The 17,259-nt window shown below is 46.3% G+C and overlaps 1 protein-coding gene and 1 long non-coding RNA gene across 4 annotated transcripts in view; one reads left to right on the plus strand and one right to left on the minus strand.

The window, feature by feature from the left end:
* LOC308569900 overlaps positions 1-6,756 on the minus strand; it is a 618,054-nt gene extending 611,298 nt beyond the window's left edge. The window contains exon 1 of the long non-coding RNA XR_014000919.1: positions 6,710-6,756. This is a non-coding gene — a long non-coding RNA (uncharacterized lncRNA). The remainder of the gene's footprint in view (positions 1-6,709) is intronic.
* The window catches only part of SVIL (supervillin), a 151,961-nt gene that overhangs the window by 23,893 nt on the left and 110,809 nt on the right, over positions 1-17,259 (plus strand). For all 3 annotated transcript variants that reach the window (XM_081164071.1, XM_081164072.1, XM_081164070.1), the window contains exon 2: positions 15,293-15,378. The gene's annotated coding sequence lies outside the window, so the exon portion shown is untranslated. The remainder of the gene's footprint in view (positions 1-15,292; positions 15,379-17,259) is intronic.

The following is a 17,259-nucleotide window of genomic DNA, read 5'->3' on the forward strand; positions in this document are numbered from 1 at the left end:
ACAAACGAACCTTTGCAGCAAAAGCTGGTGGGTCTATATCTAACCAGGGCTATCAGAAATTGTTGCTTTTGGGTTGACCTTTAAACTGTTGTGACGGACTCTACATGGCGGACAACAAAGGAAGTGGGAGCAAGTAAATAATGTGCAATTATTTCAGTTCACGTGTTACATGCATTTACTTACTTGAGATTGCTAGAGGAGAGTTGCCACAATTCCCCCCCCCCGTCACCATGTAATTTACCCCGCCCCATGTCCTAATCCTCTCAATATAAGGAGTAATTCTGATGTAATTTAATACCCTTTGCAGTATTTGTGTGTAAAAGCAAAAATCTCTTGCTTCCTCCTCTGATGCCCTGGAGCTTGGCTGCAAGACAGAGACACCTTGGCACTTCATTTTGACAGTTCCGTTTTAAAAGGCAGTGTTTTTCTCGAGGCCTTTGCATTTAGCACAGATGTAGCAAGCTATAATTGTGCCCTGGAGTTCAGCTTTGTAAAAAATATTTGTGTGTGTGCGTGCGCGCGGTTCTTAAAGTTGAATGCGTGGTTGAGGAGGATTAAGCCTCCGGCAAACAAGACAGCACATGCACAAAGAACTTAGACTGCTAATGGTCATAAATCAGATTCGTACACATCTGGAAGTTAGACTGATGTTCATAAAAGAAAATCTGGTTCTGATTGTTACAGTAATACAGACTTGGGGAATAAATATGGAAACAAAAACGGGGAAAAACTCTTCAGCTCTTGCTGTGTTCAGGCAATTGAGGCATTGGCTGCTGTGTACAATGAGTTCTAATGTCTTTCAGAAGCTCTCATCTTGTTGGAAGGGGAGGGCAAAGGCTTAGACTACCATTGCCCATTCCATGATGGGACTCTTAGGACTCCAGCTTTGCTCCCAATTGAGCTTACCGGGTAGGCAAGCTTTCAGAACAGACATTTGATCTTTTGTTGCCTTACGACTGCAATATTGCCCAACTGTTAAACAGTAATCCTTGCAGATGTGCCTGCCTCTTGCAGGTATACGATGCTGTGCAACAACCTTGGTGAAGCTAAGCAGATCTATGCCTGGTCGGTGCCCTAAATGGGAACCCTATGCGCACTGTGTTGAATTCCATCAGGGAAGAAAGGTGGGATATGAAAGTAGTAAATGCCATCTACCATATATGTCCTGTCACTTGAGGTATTAGTAGCTTTTGAAAGATTTGACTACCTCTGCGTAAATATGGAGAGAGAGAGAGAGATCCACATTTCCTTTCGGGCAACATTCTGGGGGCCACATGGCAGCACTGGGCAAGGCCAGAGGCAAAAGCAGGCAAAGCAATGAATGCAAATTTTACTCCTGTGCAGTAGGCTAGTTTCTATATGCACGCTCACAACCATTGCAGTCTTTCATCAAGACAAGCAAGAAGCACTGTCCGGCCATTTGTGGTGCAAAGCAGGATCAATGAGTAGCCTTTCAATGGTACACTCCTAACACCCAACACCCAAGTGCTGAGTCAGACTGCCTGCTGCTTCAAACAGATCTCTGATTCAGCCAGAACTAGGATGAAATTGACACTACTTTCTCTTTCTGTCTGCGATCATGGAGAGAACTGTGAGAGTTCATTATGAAAGGAAGTAATCAAATACATTGCACTGATCTGGTGCATCCATGGGTATGAAGTTCAGATTCATGCACTGTGTAGATTCCTACTATCTCGACATGATCAGCAGCTACAGGCAAAGGAGCTGAGCTGCTCCAAAATCCTCCTTAACAGCCTACATGCCATTTCTTCTTCTTTTCCATGGATCCAAATTGCTTTTGGTTGGCCCGTCAATTCACCAGAATTTAGAGAGTTAAAAAAATCTTAATAGCTCAGACGCACCCTTGGAAGGAAGGGTTATCATGTTACTCTACTGTGAATGACAGATTACTTGGTTCAGGAAGAGGGAAAATTCAATGTCATGTGTAGGAAATAGCCTGCTGCTACAGGAGAATGAGCAGCCAGGTGTGTTGCAAGCATGCATTAAAATCTTAAGAGGTAAAAAGGGATAACTGATTTTTATTATTTATTTTTGCATACTGAATCCTCTCCCTTCTGTTGCCTTTGTGTTTAAATGTTTGGTTGCCATTTTTATTTTATAGGTGCTATTCAGTTGCCTTTGAAACAACAGAAAATCACTTTCAGTTGACTCTGTGTTGGTTTCCTATCTTTGCTTAGCTGGTGATTTGCATGAACCTTTTCAGCTAAGCATTTGTTACAGAGTACCGTACCATGCAGCTGCAGGACTTGTCTAACTGGTTATCGACAGAACTTGTGCCATAATGCTCTGCTGGCAGAGTTCTTTTGTTTTCCTAGGATCTTAGAGTTGGAAGGAACCAAAGGGTCATCTAGTCCAACCCCCTGCAAATGCAGGAATCTGAATGTTGTTGTTTATCCCTAGGGGAAACTCTGCTCACTGATGCACCACCATCACTCCCCCATGGTAACCCCCTAGAACTTTCCCTTCCCACCCAGTGTAACTACAAAGTCCCTTATTTTCACCTCCATCCCCCATGGCAGCCTAGGTCTTCCTCCTCTCACACCTTTCTCCAAATTGAGAAATTACACCATCCTATTCTGCAGCTACCTTTGCACTCTCATTTTCACCTTCACCCCCATCTCCATGTCTTCTCCTCTTCTTCAAGGAGCCCAGTGTAATAAAGTAAAACAGTTATAATACTAACGTCCCACACAGAGAGAGCTTCTCTTCCTTGGGCCTGTCTTTAAACCTCCCTCAACCATTTACCACAGTATGACCCCACTCCAGGACTTTCCTCCCTCTCTAATTCCTCCTAGTGCCTCCTCTAGTTCCTCTGCATCATTACAATTATTCCTTTTACCACCAGGAACTTCCACCTGTGACCTCTCCAGTTCTTCCTCCTGTCCAAAACACACTCTCTCTCTCTCTCTCTCTCTCTCTCTCTCTCTCTCTCTCTCTCTCTCATTGCACAGGATATTACAAGCCATGAAGCACAGTTCTGCACATGTTTATTCAGAAGTGAAGCCCCCGATTCATATGCAGAAAGCCTCATTCCATTTTTGTCACAACGCAGCAACAAAAAATATATTTATGTCACCGCAGTGTTGTTCCTGAATGTTTCTGGTTAACTTGCACGTATACAGATTTCTGCATCTGGGTCTAAACAAATGCTCCCAAGTTCTTGCTGCCACATATTCACAATTATCTACTGGAGACGAGTGTGTGTTTTGATGGCCAACAATTTCTACATCATTTGAGTTTATAAAAATACATGGTCTAGGCCTGCTCTTCCTGCAGAAAGTGCTCTACCTGTCTGAAGACCTCAGGAGACTTGCAGGTATTGTCTGGACTCCTATCCTTGCCATCAGCTTTCCCCAGCTTGGTGCCCTCCAGGTGTTTCGACTTCAAGTCTCATAAGCCCCAGCTAGCATGAGGAGAATGGATGAGGGGAATGGTAGTTCAAAGCATTTGGATGGCACCAGGTTGAGGAAGGCTGGTTTAGAGAATTGCACAAACCTCTGTATGATTATATAGAAAAGGATGAATAAAATAGTAAATTGTGGATCAATTAAAAAAAAAAACCACGGGGAGGGGAGATAGATTGCAAAATTTGCAGGAGCATTTCCTGCAAGTCATTCTCTTTTGACATCTGATTTGGTCAGCTTAGGTTTCCCCGGTTATATTTCAGACTTCTCTTTGAAGCATTGCTACTATTAGCGTGTTCAAGATGTACCCAGATGGTTATGTTTAAAGAGATCCATATGCTTGGCAAATAGCTGCTTTGCAAGTAGGCCTCTCTGTTGTTGATCAGAAATATGCAATGGGCATGTGGCACTTTGCTTAAGAAGCCTGCACTTGCCAGGCGTGTCATCTTTAATGGATGCAGCTTAATAGCACAACCAACCAGTAGCATCTGCAAAGGCTTCTAAAGAAACTGGCTTATGGACTGGACCAGCATGGTTCAAGGAAGGCATTCATTGAATTTTGTAGATCAGAACTGTTACCAATGGGAAAGCATTCATAGAATCATAGAATCATAGAGTTGGAATAGACCACAAGGGCCATCGAGTCCAACCCCCTGCCAAGCAGGAAACACCATCAGAGCATTCCTGACATATGGTTGTCAAGCCTCTGCTTAAAGACCTCCAAAGAAGGAGACTCCACCACACTCCTTGGCAGCAAATTCCACTGTCGAACAGCTCTTACTGTCAGGAAATTCGTCCTAATGTTTAGGTGGAATCTTCTTTCTTGTAGTTTGGATCCATTGCTCCGTGTCCGCTTCTCTGGAGCAGCAGAAAACAACCTTTCTCCCTCCTCTATATGACATCCTTTTATATATTTGAACATGGCTATCATATCACCCCTTAACCTCCTCTTCTCCAGGCTAAACATGCCCATCTCCCTTAGCCGTTCCTTATAAGGCATAGTTTCCAGGCCTTTGACCATTTTGGTTGCCCTCCTCTTTACACGTTCCAATTTGTCAGTGTCCTTCTTGAAATGTGGTGCCCAGAACTGGACACAGTACTCCAGGTGAGGTCTGACCAGAGCAGAATACAGTGGCACTATTACTTCCCTTGATCTAGATGCTATACTCCTATTGATGCAGCCCAGAATTGCATTGGCTTTTTTAGCTGCCGCGTCACACTGTTGGCTCATGTCAAGTTTGTGGTCAACCAAGACTCCTAGATCCTTTTCACATGTACTGCTCTCAAGTCAGGTGTCACCCATCTTGTATTTGTGCCTCTCATTTTTTTTGCCCAAGTGCAATACTTTACATTTCTCCCTGTTAAAGTTCATCTTGTTTGTTTTGGCCCAGTTCTCTAATCTGTCAAGGTCGTTTTGAAGTGTGATCCTGTCCTCTGGGGTGTTAGCCACCCCTCCCAGTTTGGTGTCATCTGCATTATTTTATTTCATGGACATAAGAAGGACATGAGATGAGCCCTGTTTGTTCAGATCAAAGGCCAGTCTAGTCTAGCTCCTTTTTCTCACCATGGCTGACTATGGAAGACCACATGCAGGACCTGAGCTCAACAGTACTCTCTCCCTGATTGTGATTCTGTGCAACTGATATTCAGAGCCGTATTGCGTCCAGCACTGGAAAGCCACCATGGCCAGTAGCTTTTAATAGCCTTGTCCTCCACAGATTTGAAGTGCAACAACCAGAACAAAATAGAATGCGTCCTTGTACAACTTTTTATGAGAGAACAGGCAATCTTTGCTCTACAAAACCAAGAAGGGTGAATAGATTTTTTGCACTCGGTTTTGTAATCCTTTTATGAGTTGGCTCTGCCGTAAATTCTGCTCTTCCAATTATTCATGAAAAATTTCTATAACTTTGGAAATGGTATATGCATCTTTTACTCTGCCTTAAGCTTGGATTCCCCACCCTCACCCCAGTTTTAAGTAAGCCACCCGAGCATCCCAAGGTGCACACCTGCCCATCACTGGGCAGATCTCCCACCCCCAGTATGTGAGGCTATTCACAATCCTTCAAGAGTAGGAGATAGGATGTGGACTGCAACTCCCATGAAGGTCCAGCAGCATGATTATCTGAGCAATAGTCCACAATTTCTGGACTATTACACCTAGTCCTGGTTTAATTAATGTAAATGTTCCAGTTCGTTCATATGCTGGTGCAGACTGGAAGGTGCATTGTTTCCTGTTCATTTTAGAGGCTCAGAAACCCAAATTGAATGCCAAGGAAGCCCATGTGTGGGTCTGATCCTTGCATTTAATGAAATAATGAATAAGTCCTGTTCTGTGGATGAATGAGGAGAAATGGTTTAATTGGGCTTGGTGCTTTAATTACAGGCTGTCCATCTAGACCTCTTCTACTTCCCCGTTTTAAATATTTCTCTGACACAATCAAATTCTACATTATACTGCTTAGAGAGACATTTTTAACTTCTAATTGGGGTCAGAGTGGGGAGAAAAGGGATCCAGTTCCCTTGAAGTAACTTTCTAATGGAGCTGATAAAAGGGTTTTAACATTTCAATTTGCATTTTTAAGCAGCTTCTTGTTGCATTTGACTTGATGCCTTTTCACTTCAGGTTCATAATTCACAATTCCCTTCTTTGCCTATGTCTAAACTCCCTCGGGTTAACTCTGCTGGGTTGTCCAATGTTGTCTGGTGTTGCTGAAGCCTTAATAGGAGCTAAAAGTCAGCCATAAAACTGGATGTAGCATGTGCAAGTGTCCTCACTAAAACACCATGTCAATTTTTTGAGATGCAGGGTGCACGTTTGTCTACGCGTGAGTAGTGTGTGAACCGCCTCCATTGACAACATTTGCATTTGAGGCAGCTAGAAAGTGTTAGCTGCAATAGTTGTATTTTCGTTGGCCCATTCCGCACATGTGTCCTCATGTGATGATGAAGGATGTGTGAACCAGCCCTAACCCAAATATTGGTTTCAATCTGCTGAGCAATCCGTATACAATTACAATAGTTGCTATGTTGTATGAACAATATGTATAGATTTAGACAATAACAAGCCATTGTTTCCCAGTGTTATGAGAAGCCTTCTGGGTTGAAAACTCTGCAGTAATTATGTGTAATCCTTACCACACCACCACAATGTTTTTGTTGGCATCTGTCTGTTTTGAGAGACAATGGAGTATGACTCCAGGGGTGATGTCAAACTTAGCAGCACCAAAGGACCCTGGGACAAAACAAGTCTGAGCAGTGTGTATGGGGGTCCTGGGCTGAACCCCCCTTTTCGGCCTCACTGGTGTGGTCCAAAGGAAAGCAGAGCAATGCATTTAGCACCAGCTTGGCTGCACAAGTTGCCTGAAGGAGGTGTACAAGGTGCAATCCAGCTGATTTGTGTAGGGTTTACTCCTTAGCCTTTTCTTCTCCCAAAGATATCCTGCAAGGCAGTGGAAGTTTAGGACCAGAGTTTTCCTCCTTCTATTCCCTGCCCCTAAGATAATGGGACTAAAGAGGAGCTGCTCTTGCTGCCACCCCCTGTAAATTAAGTAACAGGGTCAGTGAGGCTACTTTTCATCTATCTTTATGTTAGCTCAGCTGAGAAACATAGCCTTAATTTGGGGGCTGAAGTAGATGGAAGCTTGGCCTGTTGTTGTTGTTTTTACTCTGTCCAAGACCCATTTGCCTTCAAGCAAGCTGGAAAGTTATGCTGCTGCCACGATTTCTTGTGGCAGTAGGGAGTGAGTTAGGGACTTCCCTGCATGTGAACACATGTTTTGGTGGATTGAGCTGACAAAATGCATAGTGGAGTCCAACACTCAAGAAGGCAGTTTCTGCACGCACCACCACAGATACCGTAGGAAAATGATTAGTGTGCAAATGTTGAAGTATTAATGCATTTCTATAAATATTAGAGTGTTCAAATTTCTCTGTAATTGTTTCTCTTTCCCCCCAATACCATTTGCCTCGATAGATATTAGCACCCTTTTACGAGTAGTTTTATTTTGGTCTCCTACCCCCTTAAATATGTTTTGTAGTGTAAGTGCAAAAGTAATATATTAGGGAGCCAATTCAGTGATCCCTTTAATAGGTGTACAGTCATACCTTGGGTTGAAGTTGCTTCAGGTTAAGCCTTTTCGGGTTGCGCTCTGCGACGATGGTTTCACCACTCACACATGCGCAGACGCTCGAAATGATGTCACGTGCATGCGCGGAAGCAGCGAGTCGTGACCCACACACACTGGTTGTGTTTGCTTCAGGATGCAAACGGGGCTCTGGAACGGAATGCATCCAGAGGTACCACTGTAGTGCTAACAGGGGCCATGAGAGCTATACCACTGTAAAGAGACACTGAGGTTGCAGTTAGACATTGGGTTTATTGTGCAAGTTTTATAGTGCTTATAGTGCTAGTGCTTCTGTCCCAGTTTCCAACATTCCTTTTACACTGCAGTACCTGTTGCTCTACCTCTCTTTTAAATCGGAACCAGTGAAGGTGGTGAAGGTCCTGTGTGAGTGTCTGGAGGCGATTGGAGGATGGATGGTGGCTAACAGATTTAGGTTGAATCCAGACAAGACAGAAGTACTGCTTTTGGGGGACAGGGGGTGGGTGGGTTGGGGGACTCCCTGGTCCTGAATGGTGCAACTGTGCCTCTGAAGGAGCAGGTGCGCAGCTGTCCATGGACGCGCAGGTCAGTTCTGTGCCCAGGGCAGCTGTCTACCAGCTCCATCTGGTACGCAGGCTGAGACCCTACCTGCCCGTGCACTGTCTTGCCAGAGTGGTGCATGCTGTGGTTATCTCCCGCTTGGACTATGCGCTCTACGTGAGGCTACCTTTGAAGGTGACCCAGAAACTACCAACTAATCCAGAATGCAACACCTAGACTGGTGACTGGGGGTGGCCGCCAAGACCACATAACACTGGTACTGAAAGACCTACATTGGCTCCCAGTATGTTTCTGGGCACAATTCAAATTGTTGGTGCTGACCTTTAAAACCCTAAATGGCCTCAGCCCAGTATACCCGAAGGAACATCTCCACCCCCATCATTCAACCTGGACACTGAGGTCCAGCGCCGAGGGGCCTTCTGGCAGTTCGCTCACTGCGGGAAGCGAAATTACAGGGAACAAGGCAGAGGGCCTTCTTGGTAGTGGCGCCCGCCCTGTGGAACTCCCTTCCATCAGATGTCAAAGAAATAACCAACTATCGGACGTTTGGAAGACATCTGAAGACAGCCCTGTTTAGGGAAGCTTTTAATATTGGATGAATCATTGTATTTTAATCTCCTGTTGGAAGCCGCCCAGAGTGCCTGGGGAAACCCAGCCAGATTGGGGGGGGGGGTATAAATAAATTATTATTATTATTATTATTATTATTATTATTATTATTATTATTATTATTATTATTATTATTATTATTATTACAGAACTGTGGCTTTCTAATGGATATGCCTCTGTGTTGCATTAAAATTTAAAAAGGCAGAAAAGAACTGTATGCCATGATAACACCCTATATTTCATCATGTTAGCAGCAGTGGCATGATCCTGAAAACTGCAGGAACATAAAAATTCAAAACTCCCGTGATTTTCTGAGTTAATGGGACTGCAAATAGTTTTTTTTTTACTTTCCCTGGAAACAATTAGCATGGAAATGAGAGCTGAACGTCTACTAGATTTCACCAGTTTTTCAAAAATGGCTTTTAAGTCATGTGAAAGATCACACAAAATGTGAAAATTAATAGGTAAGAAATAAAGTGGTGTCTGAATGCAGCCTCAGTCTCCTTGCCACTCTTCTCCCTAAATGTTTTCCCAAGCTCTCTGGTAAGCTTGATTCTTTCTTAGTACACTAGAGGTCAGTGTGTGATGATGGGAACTCCTGTAAAGATAGGAGCAGATTTCCCACTTGAAGCAAATCTCAAACAGCAGTCATGTACGTAGTCCTGCTCTGCAGCAGATACTCGCTATCCTTTTCCCCACTTTATGTCCCTTAATATATCTCCCAGCAAAAGATCTTAAAACTTCCTGCAGTTGAATCCTCTACTTACTGGGAATGTGGGCAGGCCTGTTCTACTACTAGCCGCTCCGCATGAGAAGCATAGTAAATTCTTCAGCATGTTTGCCAAACTTTCATGTTACATGACCCAATACATGAATATGCACAGTGCTATTTACAGGAGTCATCCTCTGTGTTTGTGCTCTATAACCCTGGATAATTTGGAAAGGGCTGCACATTCATATCACTATTATTAGCACAGACCTCAAATAATTCTCCCAGCATCATACTGCTAACCTTTTAAGATCACAGACTTCACCCCTGAGCTATGAGGACAGCAGCACCGTGCATTCTTTGTTCAGGTACAGTGGTACCTCGGGTTAAGAACTTAATTCGTTCTGGAGTTCTGTTCTTAACCTGAAACTGTTCTTAACCTGAGGTACCACTTTAGCTAATGGGGCCTCCCACTGCCGTCACCGCCGCCGCACAATTTCTGTTCTCATCCTGAAGCAAAGTTCTTAATCCGATTTCTGGGTTAGCGGAGTCTGTAACCTGAAGCGTCTACAACCCGAGGTACAATTGTATCCATAAGGTGCTATCGGAGAACACTTGGTTCTTTTTATTGGGAGTGGGTTTTTATAGCGGAGAAAAAATCTGTGGAATTCATTGCCACTGGATGTTGGATGGCTGCTACCTGAGATAGCTTTAAAAGGGGATTGGACAAGTTAATGGAGGATAGTGTATCAGTAGCTGTTAAACATGATAGCTCTGTGGATTTTCCATGTTCAAAATCAGTATACACTGAAAACCTGTTGCTGAGCAGGGCAGCAATGGTGGAGGGCTATTGTCTTCAAGTCATGCTTGTGGGCTTCTTGGAGACAACTGGCTGGCCACTCTGGGATGCAGGGCTAGCTCAAAGACTTTGCTGCCTGAGGACAAAATGGTCCCCTCTCTTCTATGTGCATAACATGACCTGACAGGCTGATGACTCTGACTTGAACACTGACGGCATCAGGCTAGCCTGTGGGAATGCCTCCCAGCCTCCCAGCACCTGCTACCTGAGGTATCTACTTTTGTCCAATGGTAGGGCTGGCCTCAAAGTTGAACTAGGTGGACATTTGATACAGCAGGGCTCCCTTTAATGAATCATGAAAGGGAAAGGAAGTCAAAAGAAAAGAAAAGGAAGCATTATGTGAAGTAATGGATACTGGTGGATATTCTGTGAAGAACTAACTGGTTTTATATTTGGCTTGTTTACAACTTTTGCATCCATCCAAAAGTCTAATTACTGGCCAGGGCAGTGAACAACATAACACTAAAATACACAACAAAGCCGCAGCATTAAGAAGAATTTGAGGCTGCATCTAAAAACAGGTAGCAGACTAAGGCATTGCGCAAATGTTAGTAATGGCATTGTGAACATTGTTTGTTTGTACTAAGCAGATACCCATGTTGGTCCATAATAGAAAATGTGGAAATCTGCAGTTGGGAAACATCTTTATTAGAACCAGCAGAAGTGTGGCAAGTCTTTGAGTTCTCCAGAACTCTTCATTAGGCAAGAGAAGAACACATGGTGAGGCAATGGCACATCTAGGACAGCATCTTCTTTCTCACAGTGGCCGACCAGATGTCAGTGGGAAGCCTGCAAGTGAGACGTTAGCACAGCAGCAGCTTCCCTCTCCTGCAGTTCCCATCATCTGGTATTTAGAGGCATCATGCCTCTGACTGTAGAAGTAGAACACAGTCATTGTGGCTGGTTGCCATCGATGTTAACACAAAGCCAGGGTTGTTGTTGTTTTTAATGTACAAATGTTGGATTTGATGCTCTAACCATGAGGTCTGCTTGCAGAGATGGAGAATGCATGCAGAATATGTCTCTCCCAAGTGCTTCAGTAATTCTGGCTCAGTTTGCATGTAATGCTAAGCCAAACTTTAGCATGCAAGTTCTCAGAAAGGAGATGGTGATCACTTTGCTTCTTCCCCAGTCCCGCTTCTGCCATGCTGCTATGAGCTAACCAGTGGCTTGGGTTAGCATAGGTGTTGGGAACCTTTGGCCCTCCCTGTGTTGCTGAACTACGACTCCCTTCTGCTCCAGCAAGCATGGTCAATCGACAGGGATGATGGGAGTTGTAGTTCAAAAACATATGAAGGGCCAAAAGTTTCTGCATAACTAGCCTAGCATGTTATCTTAGTTTGTCTAACTCTAGAAAAACCACAAACTGTAAATGAAGAACGAACCTTAGTTGGAACTTAGTTTATCTGGAGTGAGACAAACCATGAACCCAGGTTTGGAGAATGCGCTAAGCCAGATAATGGCTTAGCTTAGGGTTGTGTGTATTTTTAATCTTTTGTTGGAAGCTGCCCAGAATGGCTGGGGAAACCCAGCCAGAGGGGCAGGGTATAAATAATAAATTTATTATTATCATTATCATTATTTTATTATTTTATTATTTATTACCACCAGGAGGACCGGAGGAGGAGCACAGCAACTTCAGTCCTCTTCCAGAATCTGCAATTTCATGCTAAGTTTTCCACCCACATGTCAATGTTCTACTCTCCCCCCCCCCACAATTAAACCGAGATCCACTAAACGAGGGTCCTTCTTGCCTGCACGAGAGTGAGCCTGGGTTTGTGGGTCGATTATACCAGTTGTTTGGGGAGGCAGAAAGTCAGGCCTTTTGGAGGATCTTTGTGACTGCACAGAATTTTCACTGGAGTATGGATAAACCACAGAAATGTTGGATCGTCTCACTCTTCACTCATTCCCCAGTAGCCAATAGTCCCCCTCAGTATTTTCTTACCTAATTTCCACTTTGATGATGTAAGCTGGCAACAGCTGTTAACACATTGGTCATATGCAGAAAAGGGAAGCAGGGTTATTCTGGCAGCTCTGCTGAGAAACCAGCTGCCTTTGTTGTTCAACAGTTGCCTTTCTATCAGTAGCTATTCCATCAGGCTACCTGAACTGTTTCCATCCCAGTTGTCCATTAAAAGATGTGCAACTTCACGAACTGGTTACAGAGTTTGCTTTTATCCTCCTCCCTCCCTTTTCCCTTTTGTGTCATGTCTTTTGGGTTGCAATCCTGAGGGCAGGGACTGCCTTAATTAAAAATAATAATAATTTGTAAGCCTTTTTTTTTTTGGCTGAAAAGTAAACTGCTTCGAATAAATGGATTTTTATCTTTCCCCTTTTGTATAATGACAGCAGATTTCCTGCTATATACTATAATGGGTTGGATCAGGGCCTCCCCCCACTCCCACCCTGCTGACCTATGGGGAAACCCATCCAGGTGCTGGAGTAAAAAGAGAGTGGAGTCAGTTGTAGGAAGAGGTGCTAGCTTCCTTTACACCATGCACAATCGTTTGGACCTTGATCAGGACAGTCACTCAAATTTAATTGTGTCCTCCTCTCTCCCGATCAAAAGCCCCAAACATTGTAGCCTCTTCTACTGGGAAGAAAGGAATGGGCTTTATTAGTTCTCCCATGGTTTTGCCTGCACATTGCACTAGAAGGGAATGAGGATTAATCGCTACCCTCTGTAGCGCCTCTGTAGCGCTCTGTAGTACCTCTGTAGCGACCCCTCCCCTCTGCTAGAGACCCCTCGCATCTTCCCAATGGCTGTGGGCCACCGTCACCTCTTGTGGGACAACCCTGCCCCATAGAACATGCCCTAAAATGCCCCAAGGCTGGCAGGCAGAAATGATCAATGGATGAGGGAGGCGGACAGACCTAAGTGTGGGCCTCATCCATGGTTCTTTTGGGGGGGGGAGTCTGGACAAGAGAGTTGTTTGGAACTCCTTAAAGGTATGAAAGCAAGTCAGGCATAAGTGTTTGTTTAATTCTGCACAGGAATCTTTAGTGGAAAAATGTATCATAATACCGTATTTTTCGCCCCATAAGACGCACTTTTTCCCCTCCAAAAATGAAGGGGAAATCGGGGTGCGTCTTAATGGGGCGAATGCCTGCAAGCCTCGCGCGCCCGGCAGGAGGTCCGACCGGGTGCGCGAGGCTTGGGGCGGCAGCCTGTCGCCCGAAGCACGGGGAGCCCTCTGGAGGGCCCCCCCTGCTTCGGGCGAGTGTCTGCAAGCCTCGCGCACCCGGCAGGAGGTCCCGCTGGGTGCGCGAGGCTTGGGGCGGCAGCGGACTGCTTGCGCGCACCGAGAAGCTTGGGGCCAGCTGAGCTCAGCCCGCCCCAAGCTTCTCGGTGCGCGCAAGCAGTCCGCTGCCGCCCCAAGCCTCCCGCACCCGGCAGGAGGTCCCGCTGGGTGCGCGAGGCTTGGGGCGGCAGCGGACTGCTTGCGCGCACCTAGAAGCTTGGGGCCAGCTGAGCTCAGCCCGCCCCAAGCTTCTCGGTGCGCGCAAGCAGTCCGCTGCCGCCCCAAGCCTCCCGCACCCGGCGGGACCTCCTGCCGGGTGCGGGAGGCTTGGGGCGGCAGCGGACTGCTTGCCGGCATGCAGAAGCTTGGGGCGTGCTGAGCTCAGCACGCCCCAAGCTTCTAGGTGCGCGCAAGCAGTCCGCTGCCGCCCCAAGCCTTGCGCACCCGGCGGGACCTCCTGCCGGGTGCGGGAGGCTTGGGGCGGCAGCGGACTGCTTGCCGGCATGCAGAAGCTTGGGGCGTGCTGAGCTCAGCACGCCCCAAGCTTCTAGGTGCGCGCAAGCAGTCCGCTGCCGCCCCAAGCCTTGCGCACCCGGCGGGACCTCCTGCCGGGTGCGGGAGGCTTGGGGCGGCAGCGGACTGCTTGCCGGCATGCAGAAGCTTGGGGCGTGCTGAGCTCAGCACGCCCCAAGCTTCTAGGTGCGCGCAAGCAGTCCGCTGCCGCCCCAAGCCTTGCGCACCCGGCGGGACCTCCTGCCGGGTGCGGGAGGCTTGGGGCGGCAGCGGACTGCTTGCCGGCATGCAGAAGCTTGGGGCGTGCTGAGCTCAGCACGCCCCAAGCTTCTAGGTGCGCACAAGCAGTCCGCTGCCGCCCCAAGCCTTGCGCACCCAGCGGGACCTCCTGCCGGGTGCGGGAGGCTTGGGGCGGCAGCGGACTGCTTGCCGGCACGCAGAAGCTTGGGGCGCGCTGACCTCAGCTTGCCCCAAGCTTCTGGATTAGCGCAGCGCACCTGGGGGGAAAATAATTTTTCCCCCTTTATTTCCCCCCCTAAAATCTACGTGCGTCTTATGGGCCGGTGCGTCTTATGGGGCAAAAAATACGGTACATTCTGTGTGGTTAATGTTTATTACAACCTGAGCAAAGAATATTATTTAATATCTTATATCAACACTACACTTGTAAGTACAAGAATACCAGTCACAAACGGGTCCCCTCCATATGTGATACTCCTTATATAAACAGAAAGAGCAAAACCAAACATTCCTCTCAAAGCATATTGTTTGATATCATGGTAGGAAGGACATATGGTGAATTGGTGACAAACCTGTTCATTGATATACAATGGTGGAGTGATTAGTTGTTTAGGAGTCAACTCTCTACTACCCTGTTTAATGAAATGAACTTTTCTGAGCCTTCTTGGAAGCAAAGACCTCAATCAAATCCCTGTAATCCAAATCTCTTCCTGTTTTATGTTATGCTGAAATCTGTGCAGACACAGAAGAGTACAGATTAGATAGATAGATAGATGATAGATGATAGATAGATAGATAGATAGATAGATGATAGATAATCAATTTCAGTTTTGAAAATGAATTCTCGCCAGATGGAACTCTTGCAGCAGGGGTGTGGAACCTCTATCTTGCAGGCTTGTAACGTCATTTATCTAAAACCATGTCTACCCGTCAATCAACTGACATCACTGGTGGGGGGCGCGTTCAATCATGTTGGGTGCTGCTTCGCATTTAAATAATGCCTGTTTTGTTTTGTTTTTATGTAGATACAAGTGCCTTCAGATTGAAGTTCTCTGTTGAGCATTGGGATTCAGAAGGCTGTCTAGCTGTGAAATCATGGCCAGCCATTAAGGTAAGCATTGTTTTTACTGGTATTCCTTTTGAAAACAACTGAAAACTAAAACTTATATGTTATACTTATATTGTCAGGGGCTCAGGAACAGAGGCACAGGGGAGAGAGGAAATGGAGAGCGAAGGGGAAGAATCTGAGGGCAGCGTAGGGGAGTATGGCAGTGACCCGAGAGATTCCATGAGCTTCTCCAGCGAATCAGAAGATTCCCAGAAGGAGGCGCCGATGGTGAGGGCAAGGGGGGTCCCAGGGGGGACACACCAGGAACAAGGGGCCAGCGGGGACTCCCAAAGCAGCAGCTGGAAATCAGGACCAGCTTCCCCACCAGAGCGTAGTGGGGGGGAAGAGTCCCATGTGTCAGGGCCAGCGTCTCCTCCAGCAGGGAGAGAAGATGAGTCAGGGCTGACCACGCCTCTATCAGAGAGTGGGGGAACGGAGGGGAGGTCAGGTCCAGCTAACCTCCCCGAAGGGGGAAGCAGTGACAGGAGCAGTGTAACGGTCAGGAGGAAGGTTGCCGGCTGGGCGCGCGCGCCAAGTTCGAATGTACAGGCGCGTGGGACAGCAGAAAACCCGGATTGGGAACCAGGTCCTAAAGCCCGCCGGAGGCAGGGGGAAGACTCAGGGGACTCAGCGTCAGAAGAGTCTAGGAAGGGCGAGACCCCAGCTGACAGGCGGAGCCAGAGAAGGAAAGAGCAAAGGAAGAGGTGGAGCAAGGCTAGAGTCTTAAACTGGTGTCTGGGGGGAGGAGATTCAGACGGAGCTTCAGCGGTCTAGAGTTTCAGACGTAGAGCTGCACGCTGCGGCGGTGAAAACGAAAATGAACTTCAATAAAGACTTTTGTATATAAGAACGAACTGGCGTTGGTCCTTTGTGAGCTGGGACCTCGGGCAGCTCTGACATATATGTATATCTATTTCGGAAAAACCAACGAGCTTTGTTCCACAATGGTACCCTGGAGCAGAGATTGACTACTAAAGAGAGACAGTTTCCAGCCACATGTGCTCTGATACTCAGAGATCAAACATTTGAGGGTAGGAAATAGGCATGTACGTATGCACTTCATGCTTCACATCTTTGTTCCAAAGGCTCTGGATCCATGCCATTCCCCCCCCCCCCGCAGCACAACCACTAGGACAGGAGGCAAAATGCAGCAGCCAGACTATTGCCTGTTACAAATTTTACGGTCCGTATAACACCAGTTCTAGACCAAGTTTAAGTTGACTTTTGATGGGATTTAACTTCTGGGCTCTTTTTAAATTAATTATTTCATTTCATTTTTATTTGGTGTGTTTATTAATTGGTCTTTTACCTGTATTATTGTTTTTAAATGATTATATATTAGCTTGGGGTCCTTGTAGGCAGTATTGACTATTACTAATTACTACCATAAACCCCATCCCCCAACACCCCACATTCTTACTAGCACAGTTAACAGTAGTTGTAGTAATAGCAATGTAGGGAGTGGGGTTCCTGGTCCTCAGAAGAGGCATGTGCACATCGGGGTGATAAACTACCTTTTAAAAGGTCCCTGGAGCTCCTTTTGCTTTTTGCTGCCTCTGGAGTATAGCCTGATGTACCTTGTTCAGCAGCCGAGTCTGTGATCGCCACTCAGCCTTTGCAAAGGGACGCAGCCCAGCCCAGAACTGAGAGAATGCAAGAGCTCCACACAATACTATAATGTAGGGAAGGATTACTTATTGCCCTGCTTTGCGTAGTGTTGGTTCTGTGATTATGCAAAGCATGGTCTGAGCTGAAATTATGCAAGCTCCCCCCCCCTCTCTAATGTCGAAAGAGATCCTAATTCAACTGTCTAAATTTGGCTAGCAGACCACTTAAGTTGTCAGCTTCATGTTAGTATCCCTGTCAGGAGCTTTCAGGGCTTTA

This window comes from Podarcis bocagei (genome assembly GCF_964188305.1).
Source record: "Podarcis bocagei genome assembly, chromosome: 12".
NCBI lineage: Eukaryota > Metazoa > Chordata > Lepidosauria > Squamata > Lacertidae > Podarcis > Podarcis bocagei.